Here is a 21,520-nt window from a genome sequence, read left to right on the forward strand (position 1 = left end):
GCTGCCTGCAGGGTGCGGGGTGGGTGTGGGGCCCCTGCAGGTCTCCCGGGCGTGTTTGGGGCTCGAGTGGATCTCCCTCTTCTCTTTAACCCCCACCATAGGTGCAGAAGTGGTTCTTTGGCTAACAGGGAGACGGTAAGAGCCAGACAGTCCACCTAGCTCCCGGCTAGCTCACCTTGTTGGCCGACTGGCGTCCCAACAGGAGGGACACTGGTTGCATCCAGATGGGCCCTGGTTAGATGGGGAGCGGCCAGGCCGGGTGTGGGAGGCTGGGTTTGGACGGGCCTCCTTGGTCGTCGAGGGGTCAGACACGCGAGCCCTGAGCAGAAAGTGTGAGATTATTCCCTTCCCAGATCCAGGGAGAAGGATGCTTATGGTTTCTGGCCGGCCGGTCGCTCCATCAGGGGTGGAGGTCGGGAAGGAGAAGGAAGAAGAAAGGACGTGAGTTTGTGGGAGACGGCGCTGAGCCCATAGGTCATTTTCAATTGACCTCGCTGCATCTTGCCAGAGTCCTGTGATGTTGGCCAGGGCACTCCTCCGAGGCCTTCCCTGACTAAGCCCTCCTTTCCTCTTCTTCCACACTCTTCTGTGTCACCCTGGCTTGCTTCCTTTATTCATCCCACATGCCTCCCAAGCCCTACAACACTTATGTACATATCTGTCATTTATTGATTTGTATTAATGCCTGTTTCCCCCTATAGATTGCAAGCTCGTTGTGGGCAGAGAATGTGTCTGTTTATAGTTACATTGTACTTTCCCAAGCGCTTTGTACAGTGCTCTGCACATAGTAAGTGCTCAATAAATATGATTGAGTGAATGAATGGGAGTGAGGAGAAGCAGAAACTCCCACCTTCCCTTCCCTTCCCTGGTGGCCATGTGTCTGAATAGCCACAGAAACAATGATAATGATTTGGGAAATGGGACCACAGTTCTAAAATGTTGTTGGGGGACATGGGGCAAGAGCGGTTATTTTTGGAACGTGAAATATGAACTCTGTACACTTTTCTGTCACAAGGCTCTTCCCTGGAGAGAACAGCCAGGTAAGCTGTGGACCACCAGTGAGTTCAGGAGCCGGGATCTCAAATCTCACCTGTATGCCTGTCTCCCAGGCAATCTGCTCTACACTTGGGAGGAGGGAGCAGGGTCCAGCTGCCGGCTAAAGTCCACAGTCCATCCACTGCTTTGGACATCGGTCAGGGCTCCCCCCACCCAAAGTTCCACCTGAACCCAAATACTGGGGGCCTTGGGACAGATGTTGTTCAGTCAGTCAATCATATTTGAGTGCTTAATGTGTCCAGAGCGCAGTACTAAGCGCTTAGGAGAGTACAATATAACAATATAAAAATCACATTCCCTGCCCACAATGAGATTTCAGCCTACAGTTTAATGAGCTGATGGCCTGTTCTGAATCCTGAATTAGTGTGAGGTGGTGGTGTTTGGGTCACAGATTGGACAGCAGGGAAGACTGACTCATGGCTCATTAAGAGGGAAGATGGGTGTCATCTAAAGAGAAGCAAAAACAAGCCATTGTCGATTTTTTTTTCCATTTTGAGTGTGTCACTGCGGTGATGAAGCAAGTGTGCACTTAGTGGGGTGTTAGGTTTCTGCTGCTGCTTTGGGAGTTGGCAGAACCATCCTTCAACCATGTTGAACTTTTAAAGCAGAAGGGATAACCATCCCAGAGGGAGGGGGTCTCACTCACCCCAGCTGTACTCTTCCCCCACTGCTCTGCTCTCCCCCATCCCCAGCTGCTGCTGGCCTAAAAGTCACTGGAAGAGTGTCAGGTAGAGAGGGCTGGTGCCCAGAGACAAAAGAACATCAGCTTCTGAGCAATGCTGGCTTAAGCACACAACCCTCCTAGCTCCAGGACTTGGTCTGTCGGTGGCACCTGGTGGCTCCAATTGCCCTCCTGGATACCCACCCTTATGATTAGAAATGGAACCATCCAACACCCCCAACTGTCTCCACCCCAGACTTTCCCTCCAGTGATCCAGTTTAGACCATTCAAAATCCATAATTCTCTCCTCTCCATCCCTGACACTCCCCCAAGGATCCAGCATGGATCATCCAGCACCCCTGACTCTACATCCCTTTTCTACTCTTGATTCTCCCCCAGTGACCCAAACATATCTCCAAAATCTTCTGGAACTGACTGACATTTTCAATTGCACATCTTAAAGTGGCAACAAATCCCATATCTTTGTCCTGTGCTAGGTGGAAACCGGATAACTTTCCGGGCAGGGCAGGAAGGACTGAACTTTGGATGGGGGGAAGAAAGAAAAGTGGAGGAGGTAGAGATGGAGGGAAACAAAATGGGTAAAACCTTTGGTTTCCTAAACTGCCGTCCCACCTAGTCTCTAAAAGGATTATTTCCAAGCCCCGCACCAGCTTTCTTTTCTGCTCTTCCTGAAGCAGGCCCTGGGTGTTATTTCTCTGCCTGCCCTTGAGACATCTCTGATGATGATAATAATAATAATAGTGATATATGTTAATCACTTATAATGTGTCAAGTACTATACCAAACTCTGGTGTAGATACAGGAAAATCAGATTGGATGTAATCCCTGTCCTACACGGGGCTCATGGTCTAAGGAGGAGGGAGAACAGGTATTGAATTCCCATTTTGCAGATGAGGATCTGAGGCACAGAGAAGATAAGTGACTTGCCCAAGGCCACCCAGCCAACAAGTTGTGGAGACAGTATTAGAACCCAGATCCTCTGACTCCCAGGCTCATGCCCTTACTACTAGGCCATGCTGCTTTGTTCTCTGCATGATCCTGCCTACCCCAGCTATTCATCCCTCTTGCGTCCGCCATCCCTGAAAGGCAGATTTGCCCTCCCAACCAGCAAGGTCAGTCCACATTTCTGCACTGAGTAGAGTGGACTGCTGATTAGAGAATCCTGCCTGTGGCAGGACTGGCTGGTAGTCTGGCGCTGAGGTTCCGATCTCCGCTCTTGAGAGAAACACAGACCAGGGGCCTTGGATTGGGGGTGGCAGATAGGAGGACAGAGCAGTGCAACCAATGGTCACAGAATAGTTTTGGACCCAGCTTTGGCTCTGGGGAGCCTGGGGATCTGGCTCCACGGAGGAGTGGCAGCTGAAGCAGTAGGAACTCAATGGATCTGGCATGCTCCCTCTCTGCCGCCTTCCTTCCCTCCTCCTCAGTGCTATTTCAGCACGAAGCAAACTTCTGCAGAAATTGCCCAGGCGGCCTGGAATTCCTTCCCTGTGGCAGCAGTGGGAGCTCCTTGTTCCGCTCAGGATCTGAGTGTAAAGCATGAAAGCACAAAATCCCCGGGTTTGAAAACCTGCTGGAGAGTTCCTCCCAGGAGGCATTAGCTGGGGGTGAACTGTGGGGAGAATCCAAGGGTTTCTGAGCTCAGGTGAACCAGCCTCCTTCGTGCTTGTGGATGTGATTGTGTGGGCATGTATGGGTGTAATTGTGGAGGGGTATGTTTGTGTGTGTGTGTGTGTGTATTTTCCCGAGTTTTTAGTTTTGGAGGCAGAGAGGGGGCTGGTCTGTCAGCGATTCCATACAGACAATGCCATACTGACTAGTTGTGTTCGTGTCAGGAATGGACACAGCAGCCTCCTAGTTTGTGTCTGAAATGAGAATCCAAATGACTGTGAGTGCCAGGAGAGGACTCGGAAAGGCCTGCACTACTGTTTCTTCGGCCCTAGGGCTGTCGCAAATGTTCTCGACGAATCATTAATCACCAGAGAAAACTCATTTGGGATCAAATGTCACCTTGGAAGGACCTGGTGTCCACGTTCCCCACGTAGCACCTCTCTGGCTGGTCTGAGCTCGGCTGGGCTAGCCCAGGTTGGCTGGGGGCACGGACAGCTGGGGAGTCAGGCCCATGGCCCTCGGGTGGGTGGCGCTGAGATAAATTCGGGTACTGTCCAGTCTCGTGGAAGGTGTCTGGGGTGAGCATTTCACTTCCCACAGGAACCGGAGGAGCTAAAATAAGAATTATGGTATTTAAGTGCTGACTATCATTCACAGTACCGAGCACTGGGGGAGATACAAGATAAATCAGGTGGAACATAGTCTTTATCCTGCATCGGAGCGACAGTCTAGTGGAGAGGGAGAACTGGTATTGAATTCCCATTTTAAACATGAGGAAACTGAGGCACTAAGACTTGACTTGCCCAAGGTCACACACAGCAGGTAAGTGGAAGAACTGGTGTAGAACCCAGGTCCTCTGACTCCCAGCCTCATGCTTTTTTAACCAGGTCTCCCACCCTTGGCAGCCCTCCTTCATGGAAAGGCAGGAGAAAGTCACTCAGGGCAGAATGGGCTGGACTTTCAAAGGACAGTTTAGGACTCAGTTTTGGCAGTTCTTGGGAAATGAGCTTAAAGAATTAATTCCCTTGGGCAGCTGTGCAGGGATTGGGTTAGCCCCCTGGATGAGCAGTGTGTGCTGGGTAACTGGAGGAATAATCAGGAATGAGGAGTCAAGGATGTTGGATAGTTTGTGCTGGGTCCCTGGGGAGAAAGTCAGAGATGGAGAGGGAAGAGTCAGGGGTGTTGATGGTCCACCTCTGACCACAAGGTGGGTTATCCAGGAGGGCAATAGAACATGGTTTCCTCAAAGGAGACTGGTGCAGTTGTCAGAGACAGTTCTGGGCTGGGGAGTAGGGGTTGTGGGGAGAGGTGGGCCGGGACTATCAAATGTGTAAGAGAGGTGCAGACAGTTCTGCTCGCTCACTGTTTCTTCTGGTGGGTTTTCTTAGTTAATGTTGCCCCTGCTAGTGGAGTAGGTTTGGAGAATCCTGCCCACAGAGAGAAGTCTGCCTGAGCTGGCCAAGTGCTGGAACATTTCACAACAGATCAGGTATTTGCAGAAAGGAACCAGAACGAGTGGTTTGAGAAAGCTCTGAAGTGTCACATTTGGGAAGGGAGGCCTGCCTCCAACTCTGTTGTATTATCTTTCCTGGTGCCTTCCCCTTTAATTCTCAGTCAGGAAGCCTCCTCCACGTCAACAGATACATGATTAATGGTCCCTGCCAAGCCTGCTGGCTCACCTTGGCAGAGGCCCCACCTCCCCCTTCTCCTCCCTCTGCCTGGCCCGGGGCTAGGGACCCTCCTAATTAGGGTCCCAGCTGGTGCGGGCTCCTTGCCATGAGACACCTGCAGGCAGAGCATGGCCCTGTGGGTGTTCAGCGCACCCGTGCTACCAATTAGACTCTTCTCCACTGCATGACGCATTAATTTCTTCTGGAAATAGAAGCTGATCATGTCTGTCCCCTTTCCCCCAACTCCTTTGCCCCTGAGACGGACGGGATGGCACTGCCCACTGGAACCTGTATTCCCGTCAAGGTGGACACCACCTCAGGGCCAGCACGGGGCTTCTGGGGTATAGATTTGAGGACAGACCTTCTGCTCCTGGGTCCTGGAATCCATCTCTGTTGCAGGCATTTTTTCATGATGCCACCCCATGCTGCTTATGCCTGTCCTGTCTCCCTCTCCGTCTGTGTCCCCTGCCTTCTGCCAACCCTCCATGCCATGACCCCTCTGTGCCATTTCACCCTCATACCTCCCACTCCATGCCCCAGTGACTCCTGTCCCTAAGCCATTCAGGTCTGTGTTGTCTCTTTGTGCTGCATTCCCCCCACCTTTTGATGTCCCTGCGTGCTGTGTCCCCCCACCCCCCCACCCCGGGAATACATCTCTCCCATGCCCCCAGTGGGGTCACATCCAGGCTTTCCCCTCCTGCTTTATGCCATGTGACCATCCATTTTTCAGCTGGCTCCTCAATGACCGAATCTGATATGCTCTAGATGCCTTCTTAACTTATACTCACTCCTCCGATTCCCTTTTTATTTTTGTTTTTAAGTGTTTACTATGTGTCGATCACTGTACTAAGCACTGGGGTAGATACAAGATAATCAGGTTGGACACAATCCCTCTTCTACACGGTGCTTACAGTCTAAGTTGGAGGGAGGAGGATTTTATAGATGAGGTAACTGAGGCCGAGAGAAGTTAAATGACTGGTCCAAGATCACACAGTTGACAAGAGGTGGAGCTGGGATTAGAACTGAGTCTTCTGACTCTTAGGCCCACTGCTCTTTCTGCTAGACGATGTTACTTGCCTTGGAGTGCTTATCCACCCCTGAGACTTCAGCTTCCAACTCTACCATTTCCCTCACTGGCACTGGCCTCTCTCCTCCTCCAAAACCTTCCATCCCCTACTGCCTCTAGGACAGCTCTACCTGGATGTCCATCTAGCAATATGTCCAGAACCTTGACATGTCCAGAACTGAACACCATCTTCCCTCCCAAATTATCTTCTTTACCTAAGACTCCCATCAGTTGACAGCACCACCATCCTCCCTGTCTCCTAAGCCCATAACCTTGGCATTATCCTCAATTCCCCTCCTCTTTTGACTCCCATATTCAATCTGTCACCAAATTTTGTTAGTTCTTTCTCTACATTTTCAGAATCCACCCCTTCCTCTCCATTCAGAGGACCTTCACACTGGTCCAGACACTTGTCCTATTCCACCTTGACTACTGTATCAGCCTCCTCTCTGGCCTCCCTGCCTCTTGTCTCTCCCCTCTCCTGTCCAGGACCCTCTCTGCTACACAGATTGTTTTTCTAAGAAACTGCTCAGTCTGTATTTCCTTTCCTCTGAAACCTCTAATGGTGCTCATTCGTCTTCACGTCAAGCAGAAACTCCTGACCATTGACTTTAAATTCCACAACTTTCCCTTACTTCTGCACTCTCTTTTCCCTCTAAACTCCAACTTTAACTCTTCATTCCTCTCGAGCCAACCTACTTGCAGTGCCTCTTTCTCTTTCTCATGCCTTCCTGCCTGAAATGATTACTACTAATAATTGTGGTATTTGTAAAGCTCTTACTCTGGGCCAAGTGCTGCACTGTGTGGAAGTTGATAAAACACAATCAAATCAGACCCACCTTCTATCCTACACAGGGCTCACAGTCCAAGTAGGAGGGAGAACAGGTCTTTCATCCCCATTTTACAGATGAGGAAACTGAGACATAGAGAAGTGAAGTGTCTTGCCCAATATCACACAGTAGGCAAGTGGCAGAGCCATGATTATTCATTCATTCAATAGTATTTATTGAGCGCTTACTATGTGCAGGGCACTGTACTAAGCGCTTGGAATGTACAAATTGGTAACAGATAGAGACAGTCCCGGCCCTTTGACGGGCTTACAATATAATCGGGGGAGAGGGACAGACAAAGAACAATAGCAATAAATAGAATCAAGGGGATGAACATCTCATTAAAACAATTGCAAATAAATAGAATCAAGGCGATGTACATTTCATTAACAAAATAAATAAGGCAATGAAAATATATTTTCCTTTCTGTCTCCCTGGCTAGACTGTAAAGTCCTTGAAGGCTTAGTAGCTGTTCACTAAATACCACTGATTGGTTATGCACTGGCCCCGCTACCCTTGCTTCTGTTTTTCATAGCCCTCACTGTTTTACCCATGATTTTAAACAATCAATTGTACTTATTGAGTGCTTACTATGTGCAGAGCACTGTACTAAGTGCTTGGGAGGAAGAGTACATTAAAGCAATATAATGCACATATTTTCTGCCCACAGAGAGCTTACAGTTTTTCAGAAATTGGTGGTGGGATTTCACAGGTTCAGAATTGGCCTCCTTGCTCAGTCTCTAAGAGGGTTTTGAGGCTTTTAACTAAATTGTTTCTGCTAAGCAGCTTCCCGTCTCCTAATTGTTTTATCCCTGGGATGGGGAACTGTTTAAATCCAAACAAACTCTCCTGCCCTCCGCCTTCTTTCCCTCTCTCTCATTTAAATAAGCCAGTTTGCTCTGGGGACTTTTAGTAGCCAAACCAACGCCTTCCTTTCTCCTCCTCTATTGGAATTCTTTTTTTAAAAAAATGGCATTGGTTAGGTGTTTACTATGTGCCAGACACCTTACTAAACACTGGGGTAGATGCAAGTTAACCAAGGTGGACAAAGTCCATGTCCCACATGGAGCTCATAGTCTTAATACCCATTTTACAGATGAGGTAACTGAGCTACAGAGGAGTGAAGTGACTTGCCTAAGATTATACAACAGACAGATGACAGAGCCGGAATTAGAACCAGGTGCTATGTCCATAGCACCCAGGCCCATTCTCCCTAGGAAGGGTTTCCACTTTCCCTGCTTCTGCAAGATGGGGCTTCCTCCCAGAAGTGACAGGCTTTGTATTCTAGACTGTAAGCTCATTGTGCGCAGGGAATACGTATGGTCTATTGTTATATTGTACCCTCCCAACCATATACTATAATGGTCTGCACACAGTAAGCACTCAATAAATTCATTAATTCACTCATTCAATCATATTTATTGAATGCTTAAATATGATTGACTGACTGACTACTCTGCATCTGCAGAGCAGTGTGGTAGGCCAGTACCTGGCCAGCCAGCCAAAGACTCAGCGACCCTTCTTGGGTTTGCTGGCTTTTCCTCTTCCATGCTAGCTTATTCCTCTTTCAGTGGAATTGGGTCAGCGTGAGCCAGCCGGGGGTGGGGGATGGGGCAAGGGGAGAGGGTGGAGAGGACACTGGCCCCAGAGGAACAGGATTGGGGGTCAAGAAGGTCAAGGCAAGGTGGAGAAGAGACCCAGAATAAGTGATTTAGCACTCATGGGATCTGAGAGGGACAGATGCAGAGAGTGTGCACCCTTGGAGGGACAAATGCAGTCAGAGAAGATGGGGAATGTGTATGAGCACGGCACACAAGGATCTGGGGCCATAGTGGGCCACAAGGCTGAGTGCCAGGCACAGACTTTCCTGCTGCCTAGAAGGAGAGTATGAAACAGAGATGAATGAGCCTAGTGGAGTGTGTGACTTGGGAAGGGCCTTACTGGTCTCTCTTTGGGCAACACCAATTTCAAATTGGAGAACAAACCTGTCTCTCTGTCTGCCTCCTGTCTCTCTCACCTCCAGCCCTTACTTCACTCTTTTACCCAGATCATTTTTCTAAAAAAACATTCAGTCCATGTCTCTCAACTCCTCGAGAATCTCCAGTGGTTTTCCATCCACTGCTGCATCAAACAAAAACTCTTTACTGTTGACTTTAAAGTGCTCAATCAGCTTTCTCCCTTCTGCCATACCTCGCTGATTTCCTACTTATAACCCAGTCCACACACTTTGCTCCTCTAAAGCCAACCTACTCACTGAACCGCGATGTCATCTATCTCGCCACTCACGCTTTGCCCACATCCTCCCTCTGGCCCGAAACTCCCTCCCCATCATATATGACAGATGACCCCTCTCCCCATCTTCAAAGTCTTACTAAAATCACATCTCCTCCAAGAGGCCTTCCCCATTTCCCTTACTCCCTCTTCCTTCTGTGTCACCCTTGCACTTGGATCTAAACCCTTTAAACACTTGCTAGTCACCTCACCTCAACACCTTAACACTTACATACATATCAGTAATTTGTTTTCAGATCTGTCTTCCCCCTCTAGACTGTAAGCTCCTCATGAGCAGGGAAAGTGCTTTTTAACTATTACTACTACTGTATTGGCCAACAGGTAGGATGAGGTGTTTTTTTTTTATGAGAAGCAGCGTGGCTCAGTGGAGAGAGCCTGGGCTTGGGAGTCAGAGGTCATGGGTTCTAATTCCGGCTCTGCTGCTTGCCAGCTGTGTGACTTTGGGCAAGTCACTCAACTTCTGTATGCCTCAGTTACCTCATCTGTAAAATGGGGATTAAAACAGTGAGCTCCACGTGGGACAACCTGATCACCTTGTATCCTCCAGTGCTTAGAACAGTGCTTTGCACATAGTAAGCACTTAACAAGTACAAATACAAAATACCTTTCTACAAAACCTTGATTTAAAGTGTTTGTTTTCACCACTTTTATCCCTCTAGAACCCATGTTTCAGATGTTTGTGGTAGGCAGGACCCTGGCTCCTTCCAGCCTGTTGGAGGGTGTTCGGGGGGAAGTTGGGGAGTGAGGAGGAGAGGGGAGGGGAATGGATGGCTGGGAAGGGGTGCTCTGAAAACTTCTGGTGCTTCCCTCCCCCAGCAGGAAAGCAGAGACAAGGAGACCTATGCTCTTTCCCTGGGGCTTTGTCCAGCAGGGGCAAGGACAAACAGACAGATAAAAAGACAGAGGCCTAGGAGCCCCCAGCCTGATCCCTCCCTGCTGGCCTGGGCCAGCACTGCCACCTGGCCTGGCTGCCTGTCCACATGGTGGGATGGGGCACTCTTTGGCAAGAAGCTGAAAGCTCAGGCTTTTGGGTCTGCAGGACTGGTGGCCCCCAAGAGCTAGGGCCCGAAGGCATGCTAACTCCCATCGCTTGGGGCCGGGGGGATCGCTGTCACAGCACTGCATTATGGAAGAACACAATCTGTTGCTCTTCGAGCCACACAAATTAATTCCCAACTGGAGGATAAATGTCAGATGAAGTATGGTGCTTATTCAGCATAGAAAATGCCCACCTTCCCTTATGCATCTCTTTACCAGTCGAGAGTGAGCGGGCTTCCAATCACCTGGGCGGAGGGTAAGGAGGCTTGGGTGGGAGGCGGAAAAGCAGGGGGTTGAGGGGAGCTTCCCTGAGATTCAAATTAAATTTTCAGACTGAAGCAGGATGAAGGCTCTTTCTGAAGTGAGTGTCTTAATTATAAAGCTGCCAGATCTTCACTTTTATGACTCCGTTTTATCCTTGAAGCTCCTGCAAAGTATAACTTGCCCAGTTAAAGGAAGCTGCTGGGAAACTCACCTTTTGCTCAAAGAGAAACATTAAAACAGGTCGCCTGGGGTTGGGTCCTTCTGAATGGGCAGGGGTGAGGGCCAGGGGTACTGAATTCTAGATCAGAGAGATGCAACTCAAGGGGCTCTCGGTTTCATCAGTCAATCAACGGTATTTTTTCAGTGCTTACCATATGCAAAGTATTGTACTAATACTTGGGAATGTTCATAGACAAATTCTCTGCCCATGACAAGCTTACAATCTAGTGGGGGAGACAGACATTAATATAAATAAATAAATTATGGATAGGTGCTTAAGTGCTGTGGGGCCAAAGGAGGGGTGAATAAGGGTGCAAATCTAAGTTCTATAGTGACATAGAAGAGAGTGGGAGAAGAGGAAATGAGGACTTAGTCAGGGAAGACCTCTTAGAGGAGATGTGTTTTTAATAGGTTAAGTTACTTTTCCAAGGTCACACAGTAGGCAAGTGACAGAGCCAGGATTAGACTCCAGGCGTCCTGATTCCCAGCCCATGGCATTTCCATTAGGCAACACTGCCTCTCATGCACCTGTGTGCTTGCGTGGCTGTACATATGGATGGGTGTGGGTGAGTCAAGATGGGTGTACCCAAGCAGATACACTCAATTTTTTCACTAGCGAGGCTCAAGTTTCTTCCTTCGCCTCCAGCATGTCTATATTATGTAAAATCTAACATTGATTTTGTTACTTAATGGTCCCCGAATTAGATTCACTTTGCAAATTGGATTCAACTTGGCTCACATTCTTCAAAGTGACCTCAATGAAACTGTCCAGTCTGGGAAGGTGGGCTGGGTAGTGCCCCCAGGGATGGACATTGGCACCCTGGACACAAGATGGGCAGGAGATAGGGCGGAGGGAGGGGGTGGTAACAAGCAGGGGTTCACAGAGGACCAGAACCCAGGTATTACCCAGGGGCTGAACTCAGGGTCAGTAGGAGAGAAGGGGTGTGGAGGGTTGGGAATGAGACTCCCACTGCCAGGCCCTGTGATCAACATTATAGTGTGGGCCTCACTGATGATTTAAGAACAAATGGAGGGGTGACAGGAGAGCCACGTGGTGGCAGTGCATTGAAGACACTTTGCAAGGCCTTTCTGTGTAGGCTTGCACAGCCATTTACAGGCATATAAATATCAGAATCTGCATTTACTTTCACAATTAGCATGTTAAACCAGCTTGAAGTGTGTCTCTTGGGTCAAGGAGTTCACTGGCTGATTTCAGAGGGGGTCCTGGGAGGGAGTGAGGGCAAGGTGGGGATTGGGGGGCGAAGGTCCTAGTAGCTTGGGTCAGCTGAGATGGCTGATGGACACCTGGTGCGGGAGGGGACAAGTAAATCAATCAGTCATATTATGCATCAAAGCACTGTGCTAAATGCTTGGGAGAGTACAGTCTAACAGAGTTGGTAGATATATTCCCTGCCCACAAGGAGCTTACACTCTTGTGGTTTGTCCTGAGCTGATGGGTATCCCACCTGGAAGAAGGCAAGTCATTTACACCAAGGGTCCTCAGCTGGTTCTGTCTGGGGTCAAGGGCATGAATTGCTGCCACAGGGGCCCCTGAGCTGAGCCTTCCGGGTTGGAGGGAGAGGGACACTGTTGGTTTCAGACCACCTGTGACTTCCCCAACCAGTCTCCCTCCTCACAAGCCTTTCTAATTAAGACTGTGACAGGGCCCTGCACACAGTAGGCACCATGCCCTGAACCAGAAAGTTGCCCTGAACAGTGGTCTACATAGAATAGGTACCCAGCACAATGTCCTCTACCAGAAGGCATCCAGTAGAGCTCCCTGTACGTGGTAGGTGTCCAGTATGTTCCAGGAACCGGCAGGCAGCAGCCACAGATGTTGAAGTAGGAATCGTGGTTTACTCAGTGGATTAAAAAAAGAAACTATCGACAGCCACCCCGGGAGCAAAGGGTCTTGGTGCCATAGCTATCACTGAATGATGACACACCAAGGGGAGGTGGGCAGCACCGATGCCAGTTTCCAGGGGTGTGAGGGGTGTGAGGGTAGTACCAATCCTGGTCCCTGGGAGTGGGAGGGGTTAGATGGGCAGCACCAGTAGTTAGTTCCTGAGGGTGTGAGGGGTCAGATGGGCAGCAACAATGTCAGTTCCCAGGATCATGAGGGGCAACAATGTCAGTTCCCAGGATCGTGAGGGGCAAGATGGGCAGCACCAACACCAGTTCCCCAGGGTGGGGGCACAGCTGGAAGGCAGGGTGATAACTGGGGTCTATGCTGGGGTTGGGTTCAGGAGCTCCAGGCTCCTGGTCCATGTCCTTCCCAGCCTCTTTCCTGGCTGGCTCAAGGCATCTGACTAGATCCCATTGTGCTGGCGCTAGCCCTCTGGAGGGTTTGCAGCTTTTCTTTTCCCTGGGTTACAGATGATGCATTTAGCTTGACTTCGAAAACCACCCTCCAGCAGTTTCATGATTTATTTTTAGGACTTTTCTCACATAAAATGGGCTTTTCCTTCCGCACCTTAACCCCAGGATAGCCAGAGTTATTACTCCTACCCAATCTTCATTCTGAGAGGGTTCCCAAGAATTTCTTATTCACGACTTCTTTTGAGCCTCTCTGGAGGACAAATCTGTGATGTTTTACAGGTGAGTTACCTTAGTGTAAAATCATTACTCATCATCAACAATATTGATCGTCCCCTTGCTAGCAGTGGGCTGACTGGGTGTCTGTTGGGAGCAGAGGATTGTACTGAGTGCCTATTGAGGGCAAAGGCCTGTACTGGATGACTGTTGGGAGCAGAGAGCTATGCTATGCTCCTGCTGGAGGCAGAGGGCTATGCTGGGAGCCTCCTTGGGGGAGACGACTATATTAAGTGCCTGCTGGGAGCAGAGGACTGTGCTGAGTGCCTACTTGGGGTAGAGAACTCTACTGGGCACCTGCTTGGGGCAGAGGGCTGGAAAGCCATCTGCATTCACAGCAGCGCCTTCCCCAAAACTCTTGGGAACTTGTTGATCTTTTGGCTGCACAACTCCAGGTGGGAAGAAGTTCCTGAAGCCGGCCACCTGCAGCATGAAGACACATTTCCCACTTGTTTGGTTTGCTCCAATCAGGGATCTGACAACAAAGTTCAGCATATCACCTTCAAGCTGCCTTGGAATATGTGTGGGGGTGTCTCAGACGGGATGGGGGTGGGATTTGGGGAGCAGCAATTGTCCCGGAGGCTACTGACAGAATCCAGGGAGTGGGAGAGTATGGTGGATGGGATCTGTTGGTATTCACTCTGCTCATCCAGAAGATAGCATTGGTGTTTATCCAGAAGAGAGTCTTACGACATTCTCTCAAATATACAGTATGAGCAACTGTGCTATCAGAACCAACAGGGATGTTCCTGGGCACCTAGTCCAGGGGCACTACTGCCAGGATGTTACCTGTGCCTGGTGTTGGGGAGCCCAGCAGCCCCAGTGGCCATCCTGGACCCCAGCGCCACAGACAGAACTGCTGCTTGTCCTCCCGCTGCCCTTAGTGGGAGATTCTGGATGACCATGTCCTGCTGCTGTCAGGATCTCCTTGGGGGCTAGAACAGAGCTGTACTAAACGTGAGTCAGGTTAGCTGTTTTCCCAACCTCGTTCATCCCAGGTCTCTGACAAGGTCATCAGGGCCGAGAAGACACAAAATGGCAACTGCCAGTCTTTGAGTGCTTCGAAGCCTTTCCCCTTCCAGTCACTGTCCCTAAGATCCCCCTCCCCTTCCCCTTCCCACCTCTGAACTCACCATGCACAAGCCAGTCCTTCTGGGCTGGGCCACATCTTGTGAATGACCCAAAGGGAATGAGCTTAGGAGAGCTGGTGGGAGGCTGGCTACATCCCTACCTTGGGATGGGATCTGGACCGGGCTAGGTGTTGGTTGGGTGAGCTGGGGGAGCAACATTTCTGTTGGACCCTGGCATCCCCTCCCTCATTTTGCTGGATAAAATTTGTTAGCTCAGAGGCTGCGCTTCGCTTGGCCTTTAACTGGAGGCTCCTCCAGGATGGACAAGATGTGGTCCCGGGGGTGTGAGGGTCTTGGGGCTTAATAATAATAATGTTAATAATGTTGGTATTTGTTAAGCGCTTACTATGTGCCGAGCACTGTTCTAAGCGCTGGGGTAGACACAGGGGAATCAGGTTGTCCCACGTGGGGCTCACAGTCTTAATCCCCATTTTACAGATGAGGGAACTGAGGCACCGAGAAGTTAAGTGACTTGCCCAAAGTCACACAGCTGGCAAGTGGCAGAGCCGGGGTTTGAACCCATGACCTCTGACTCCAAAGCCCGTGTTCTTTCCAGTGAGCCACGATGCTGCTTAGGCTGGCTTAGTAGGGCACTTCTGACCCCAGCCCAACCTTAATCTTACCCCTCTTTAAAAAAAAAATATTTGTTAAGCACTTACTATGTGTCAGGCACTATGTGTCACCCACATCCGGTTCACAGTTTTAATCTCCATTTTACAGATGAAGTAATTGAGTCACAGAGAAGTTGTATGACTTGCCCAAGAATACACAGAAGACAAGTGGCAGAACTAGGGTTAGAACCCAGGTTTTCTGGCTCTCAGGCCTGTGATCTTTCCACTAGGTCTTGCTGTTTCTCATTAAGGGTTAGGGTTTAATCTCTAATCCTTAACGGCTAACCTCCCTGGTTCTTCTGGGTCATTATGTGCCCGGAACATCCTGCAGGACAGATTCCCTGTTCTCCCCCCAAAGCTGGGGGAAGGCGGGTTTCCTGGGACCTGCCGCCCCCCCAGCTCTATTGAGGACCCTCGCCCTGGGGGGAATTTGGGCTCAGAGATACTGATCCGGTGGTTATCGAGGTCTAGGGACAGTTGAAAGAGGCCCATGGTGTGTGGCTCTCCGCTGATGGACATGGACATGCTGATGTCTTGAGTTCTATGGCTTGGGCTCGGAGTGGGGCGTGCTTTTGTAGGGAGCAGCTGCGTCCTGCATTCTGCATTCTGTTCAGGCCAGCAATGCAGGGTGATGTTTGGGAACAGCTAAATTGCCTTTACTTCTGTTAGTTTTCAGATCCAAATTTATTTTTATATGATTTGGGTTGTTCAGCGTGAGGCCACTGGTATTTGGGATATATAAATGTCCTTTGTTCTTTCAAAGTTCCCGGTAAGGTGGAGAATCCATTTGTTTTCAGACACCTTGATTTTTAGACCGAGAGAGTGGTTTTCTTCGAGCCATAACAAAATGGTGTAATAAAGGAGAATTGTCATCCCAGGTGCTGGCTCTGTTTTTCTTATGAGCTTGTGCATCTGGGAGCTCAGTGGAGAATTAGGCCTTTATGCCTGGATGAAGGCAGGTTTAATGAACGGGAAAAATACAGTCTTTACTCTTTTTAAGCTTTCTACATATTTTCATGTAGGGTGCATTATTAATGCTGTATTTGCTGTGTCTGTTTCTTACCTTTCCAGTCTTCATCCTAGAAGAGGAAAACAAAAGAAGTTGTCAGAGAGTCCATGAATTACGGTAATAGAGGAAACAGAGGAATATATCTGTGTGTGTGTGTGCGCGCGCACACGTGCGTGCGCCCGTCTGCGGACTGGAGGTTTGGGATAGCTGGCTGTTTATGAGTGAAAACACTGAGTTTGCTGCATCTCTTTTTAAGCCTAAGGATAAGTAAGGGAGAGTCACTGAGAGGTTTGTTCCTGACAGCTAGCTGCAAGGCTGCCTCCCCCACCCCTCTGCCTCTCCCCATGACTTCTTTCTCTTCTACTCCTCACCCCTTCCACTGTGGCGACTTGTTTCCCAGGAAATTGAGTCAAACTGACTGTATCTTTAGTTTCTATGAGTTTATTGTTATTATTAATAATAACGATAATGGTAATTATAATAATTGTGTCTGTTCAATTCTTACTATGTACCAAGCACTGTGCTAAACTCTGAGGTAGATGCAAGATAATTGTCAGACATGGTCCCTGTCCCACATCGGGCAAGGGAGACCTGGCCTTTTATCCCAGTTTTACAGATGAGGAAACTGAGGCATAGAGTAGTTAAGTGAATTGCCCAAGGTCAGCCAGTAGGAAAATGACAGAAATGGGATTAGAACCCAGGTCCTCTGTCTCCTATCCTGGGCTCTTTCCACCAGACCATACCGCTTCTCAGTTCCCAGACCTGCAAAATGGGGATGCAGTGCTCAGTCTGGGTCAGAACCACAAGGTTGCCCAAGTGCTGAGCCCTGAATGTTGTGCTAAACCGTGTGCTCAGTACTGACAGAGTGCCTAGACATGTGTCCAGTGAAGACTGCCTGCGGAGGCATGTGCTTGGTGCTGACTGTGTGCCAAGGCGTGTGTTCAGTGCTGACCGCATGCTGAGATGTGTGTGTGGTCCTCACCTATATGCTCGGTGCTGACCATGGGCCATGATGTGTGCTGTGTAGCAGGATAAAACAACTGAAAAAATTTTGGATATATAGAAATCTCCCTCCAGCCAGCCAGTCCCCATTTCATCCAGGCTGTGGGACAGTTGGGATCTGGCGAGGAGCCGAGCATTGTCGGTAGCTAACTTTACTTTCCTGGAGGTGGGGGGAAAAGGGGCAGGGGCCGTGTAATTACCTTAGAGCTCAAAACATTTCTTCGAGCTTAGGTGGATTGGTTAGTAATTGGGAAACTCTTCTCGAAGGATAATCAAATCCACAAACAAGATGAACAGGGCCTGTCGGGTGTCAGGTGTCGACGGGCGACCGTTCCATCCCCTGGTTGCCACCAGCCCTGTCAGTGCCCAGTGAGGCTAGAGGGAGGACTCAGGCCAGGTTGGACGGGTGCTGGACTCACACTATTTCAGGTGCCGCCCTGCTCTGAGTAGCTGCGGGATCGGGAGGAAGGGGAGTGGGGAAAGGTTTAATCCGTGCTGTGTCTTCTCGATCCTGATAGATGTTTCTGTAAGAAACGGATGGGGTGATGAGATCAGAATCAGCGGCGTTTCTTATGCAGACACGGGGCTGGAGCTGCATGCTAAGCGCCCGGGCCCGCCTGACTTCAGGTTCCTAGCTGCCCGCATGAGGGCCGGGAGCCGGGGGGGTGCAGGAGGAGAGGGGGTTTCATTACCAGTGCTCTTCGGTGACAGCTCGCCTCCTCCCAGGGCTGATGGGAGCCCCTGCCCATAACTCAGCTCGGTTTACATTCTGATCAATGTGAAAAATTGCTCCTGATTAACTGGAGGCTCCATGAAACTGCCACCACCCATTCGCTCTGCAGTTTGCTTTCTGATTGATTGGATCATGGAAAAATGAGAAAAGGAGATAAAATGAAGTATTAAAAAAAAGCCACGGATAATGATGTTTCCTGGCCCCTTTCTGCCAAGCCCCAGGGCTGCCTCCAAGACCCAGGTAGCCCAGAGGGGAAACTGCCATCGACCCATTTCACAGAAACTCTTGACCATCCATAGCCTCTCACTCTTTTGCAGCCTCTCTCTTCTGCTTCTCCTCAGTTTACATTCTTTTCTCCTCTTGAGCTCAACCCTAAGCTCTCCTCTGAGCTCACCCTTAAGCTTGCCTCTGAAATTACTCACCTCGGAGCTCACCCCCCAAATCACCCCCAAATTCACCCCAAAGTGTGCCCTCAAACTCATGCCTGAGCTCTCTGCCAGATTCTCCCCTGAGCTCACCCCAAATTTCACCCCTGAGCTCTCCCCTGAACTCACCCCCAAACTCACCCCTGAACTCGCTCACTCACCACTGAACTCACCCCCAAATTTACCCCTGAGCTCACCCCTAGGTTCACTCCCAGTCTCATCTTCCAGATCATCTCCATGCTCATCTCCTTGCTCTCTATGCCCTTATTTAAACGTGGTATTTATTAAGTGCTTATTATGTGCCAGGCACTGTACTAAGCACTAGAGTAGGTACATGCTAATCAGGCTGGACACAACCCATGTCCCACATGGGGCTTACAATTTTAATCCTCATTTTACAAGTGAGGTAACTGAGGCACAGATAAATTAAGGGACTTGCCCGAGGTCACAAAGCAGACAAGTGGTAGAGCCGGGATTAGGACCCAGATTCTTCTGAATCCCAAGCCTGGGCTAATAAATACAATTGATGGATTTTTCTTCTTGCTCATACTGTATGTATGCTATTTGTACTTGCCTGTCTTCACCATTTGATAGGCAGTTCCTTTGTGCTCTCCACTGAATCTGTGTGTGCCCAGGTGTGTGCCTATTTGTGAATAATAATGATCAATGCTTATTCCACTAAACCACGTTTATTATCATTATTATTATTTTTATCAGTGTTGATGGTATTGATTAAGCACCAAGTACTATGCTAAATTCTGGAGTAGGTAAAAGAAAATCTACTCAACCACTGTCCCTGTCCCTCAGGCAGCTCATAACCTATGGGTAAGTGTGTGTTATGAGTATGGCTTGCATGTTTGTGCAGCAAATATATATGAAGACCATCTCACTTTGTAGCTGCTGTGTTCAGCTTCAGCAGTTTCTGGGATCCAGCCATCATGGGCTTTATTTCTACCCCCCCAGTGTTTGTGTTTGTGCTCCCCACAGGCAGCTGGTGTCGGGGAGTGGCAGGGCCTAGGGGAGCACTGAGATTCAGAGGGATGAAGTCAGGTGTTTGAGTTAAGATTGATTTGAAAACCTACCTGCTATGGGCTTTGGAGCCGAAGATGAAGAATTGTCAGAGGGGAAAGGAAATGTCTTTTCCCCCAAGAAGGGAAATGGTTGCCTTAGCCAACATTGCCCTCAGAGGTTTCAGGGCTTAGATTTCCCGTTTGGTTCCTCCTGGGAACATTTCCTTCCACTAGAGGGGCAGGAGTGGGTTGGGGGAGAAGACCGGAGGCTGAGCGGGGAAGGGCAGGCCTGGTGGTGGACAAGGTCAGTTTTGGGGATCAGGGCTGGAGAGGCAGGTAGGGCAGAGAAGCCATCTTGTATTGGATTTCTCTGAGCTTTCTCAGGATCGTTTCAAACAGGAGGCAATCCTAGCAAGGCAGATCCAGGAGATGCTGCCAGACTGAATCCAGAGTTGGGTCTGTGGGAGTTCCCGGGCATGGAAGGTTTTCCATCGGCCCAGTCCATGTGCCCGCTCATGCTCTGAGCCTGCTACTGTGTAGTTCCTCCTCCACTTTTAGCTGGATTACTGTCACGGCTTCTAGCTGGTTTACTGTCATGTCCTCCTTGCTGGCCTCCCTGACTTTGGCCTTTTCTTCCCTCTTCCACCCATCCTAAATATGGCTGCCCAGAGTGTTGTCTTGAAATATTGCTTGGAACGCATCACCACCTGCCACCAGAAACCTTCAGGGGCTTAAAGTTTCTTCTGGCACACTTCAATTCAGTATTGTTTATTAAGCACCTTTTGGGTGCAGAGAGCTGTTCTGGGTCCTAGAAAGAGTATACAGAGCCTATAACCTAATGTTGGAGACAGAGAGACACCAAGTGAACACATCTCAGTGGGGCCAAGAGTAAAAGTAGATACAACTGGCAGAAGCACGACTTGGGACCATTTTCTGTGTCTTCTCTGGTTCCCCTTTGAATTTCACCTTTTCCATTTTCCATCAGATGTTTGACCATCTCCTGCCATCTGCAGGGGTCCTGAGAGGGGCCCAGTCCTCCAGTCTTCCAGCCTTCCCTGGAGCACTTGTCCCTGCATCAGACTGCAGGCCCCTGCTGGATAGGGTCTGGATTAGCCCAAGAGAGTGGAAATGTTGGCCCTTTCCCAGCCGGCCACCCTGGGTGAACCCTGGCTGTCTCCCCCAAGCCATCTGCTGACCTCAGCCCACTGACACTTTGAGGTCCCTGAAGGGCAGGGGCAAGGCAGGAAGAGTGGCATGGGGTTCAGTTTGGGACCCAGTCATCCCGGAACACGATGGGTTTGGTTGCCAGGGGGACTGATGTTCCCTCCTGTGTATGATCTAATTTTAGGCATGTAATTACTTTCTTTTGTTCTTATGTGTACCTATGCACTTACTTTTTTTCCTATGTCCGGTCAATTGTGTTTGCTTGCTTTCCTTATTAGATTGTAAGCTTCTTGAGAGTAAGAAGCATGCCTTTTACTTCTTTGGAATGTTCCTAAGTAGTCAGTACAGCACTGCACATTCAGTTGGCTCCCAGGACAGAATTCTTTTCACAATAAATGCTCAGGGGACTGCTCTGCACAGTAGGTGTCCAGTACAATGCTCTACTAGGCACCTAATAAATGCTATGACTAATAATGGTGACATCAGTCAAGTTGATGATTTGCCTGGGTGTGATGTTTAGACTGAGCAGAATCTGAGTCCTCCCTTGGTCATTACAGGGATTTGATTTGTGTGGGGAAAGATGAGATGATTTAGAGCTAGACACTATTTAATCTTTATCTTTGGGAAGGAAATCAAATAAATCCTGTCAAAATTATTTAGGAAGTTTTTGATTACCCAGTTTAATCTTCATTTTAGAAGGTAGCGTACTGCTCTTATTAAAAAAAGATTATTCTGTGTGGGAAGCCTATGCATCTGGTGTCTGTTTTCAAATATCCAATTACAGAACTTGAGGTTAATTTCAGAGTACAAAAGGAAGGTGCTAGTCAAAACAGCGTAGGCCTCACTGAGAGCTGAGGAAACTATTTAAACTGCATCTGAGCGGAAACCCTGGTAGGTGCTGCTGTACGTGTGCTCTCCCGACATGGCGATGGACAGACCGTGGCTCAAATCTCTGGACACAGCCATGGAATGTTCCTCTCAGGGAATGGTGGAGGGAAGAGCTAGGGACTTGAAAAGGCCCGGAAATGTCGGATCTGTTTCCTGCAGAGAGAGGCCCATCCTCAACATTGAAGGCAGGTGTATGGTTGCTCCCAGGCTGCTGTTGGAGACAGAGTC

At 49.3% G+C, this 21,520-nt stretch overlaps 1 protein-coding gene across 1 annotated transcript in view; it reads left to right on the forward strand.

Moving 5' to 3' along the window:
- THSD7B (thrombospondin type 1 domain containing 7B) overlaps positions 1-21,520 on the forward strand; it is a 159,992-nt gene that overhangs the window by 1,425 nt on the left and 137,047 nt on the right. The gene's annotated exons all lie outside the window — the stretch shown is intronic.

Source organism: Ornithorhynchus anatinus, chromosome 9 (assembly GCF_004115215.2).
Source record: "Ornithorhynchus anatinus isolate Pmale09 chromosome 9, mOrnAna1.pri.v4, whole genome shotgun sequence".
NCBI classification, from domain to species: domain Eukaryota; kingdom Metazoa; phylum Chordata; class Mammalia; order Monotremata; family Ornithorhynchidae; genus Ornithorhynchus; species Ornithorhynchus anatinus.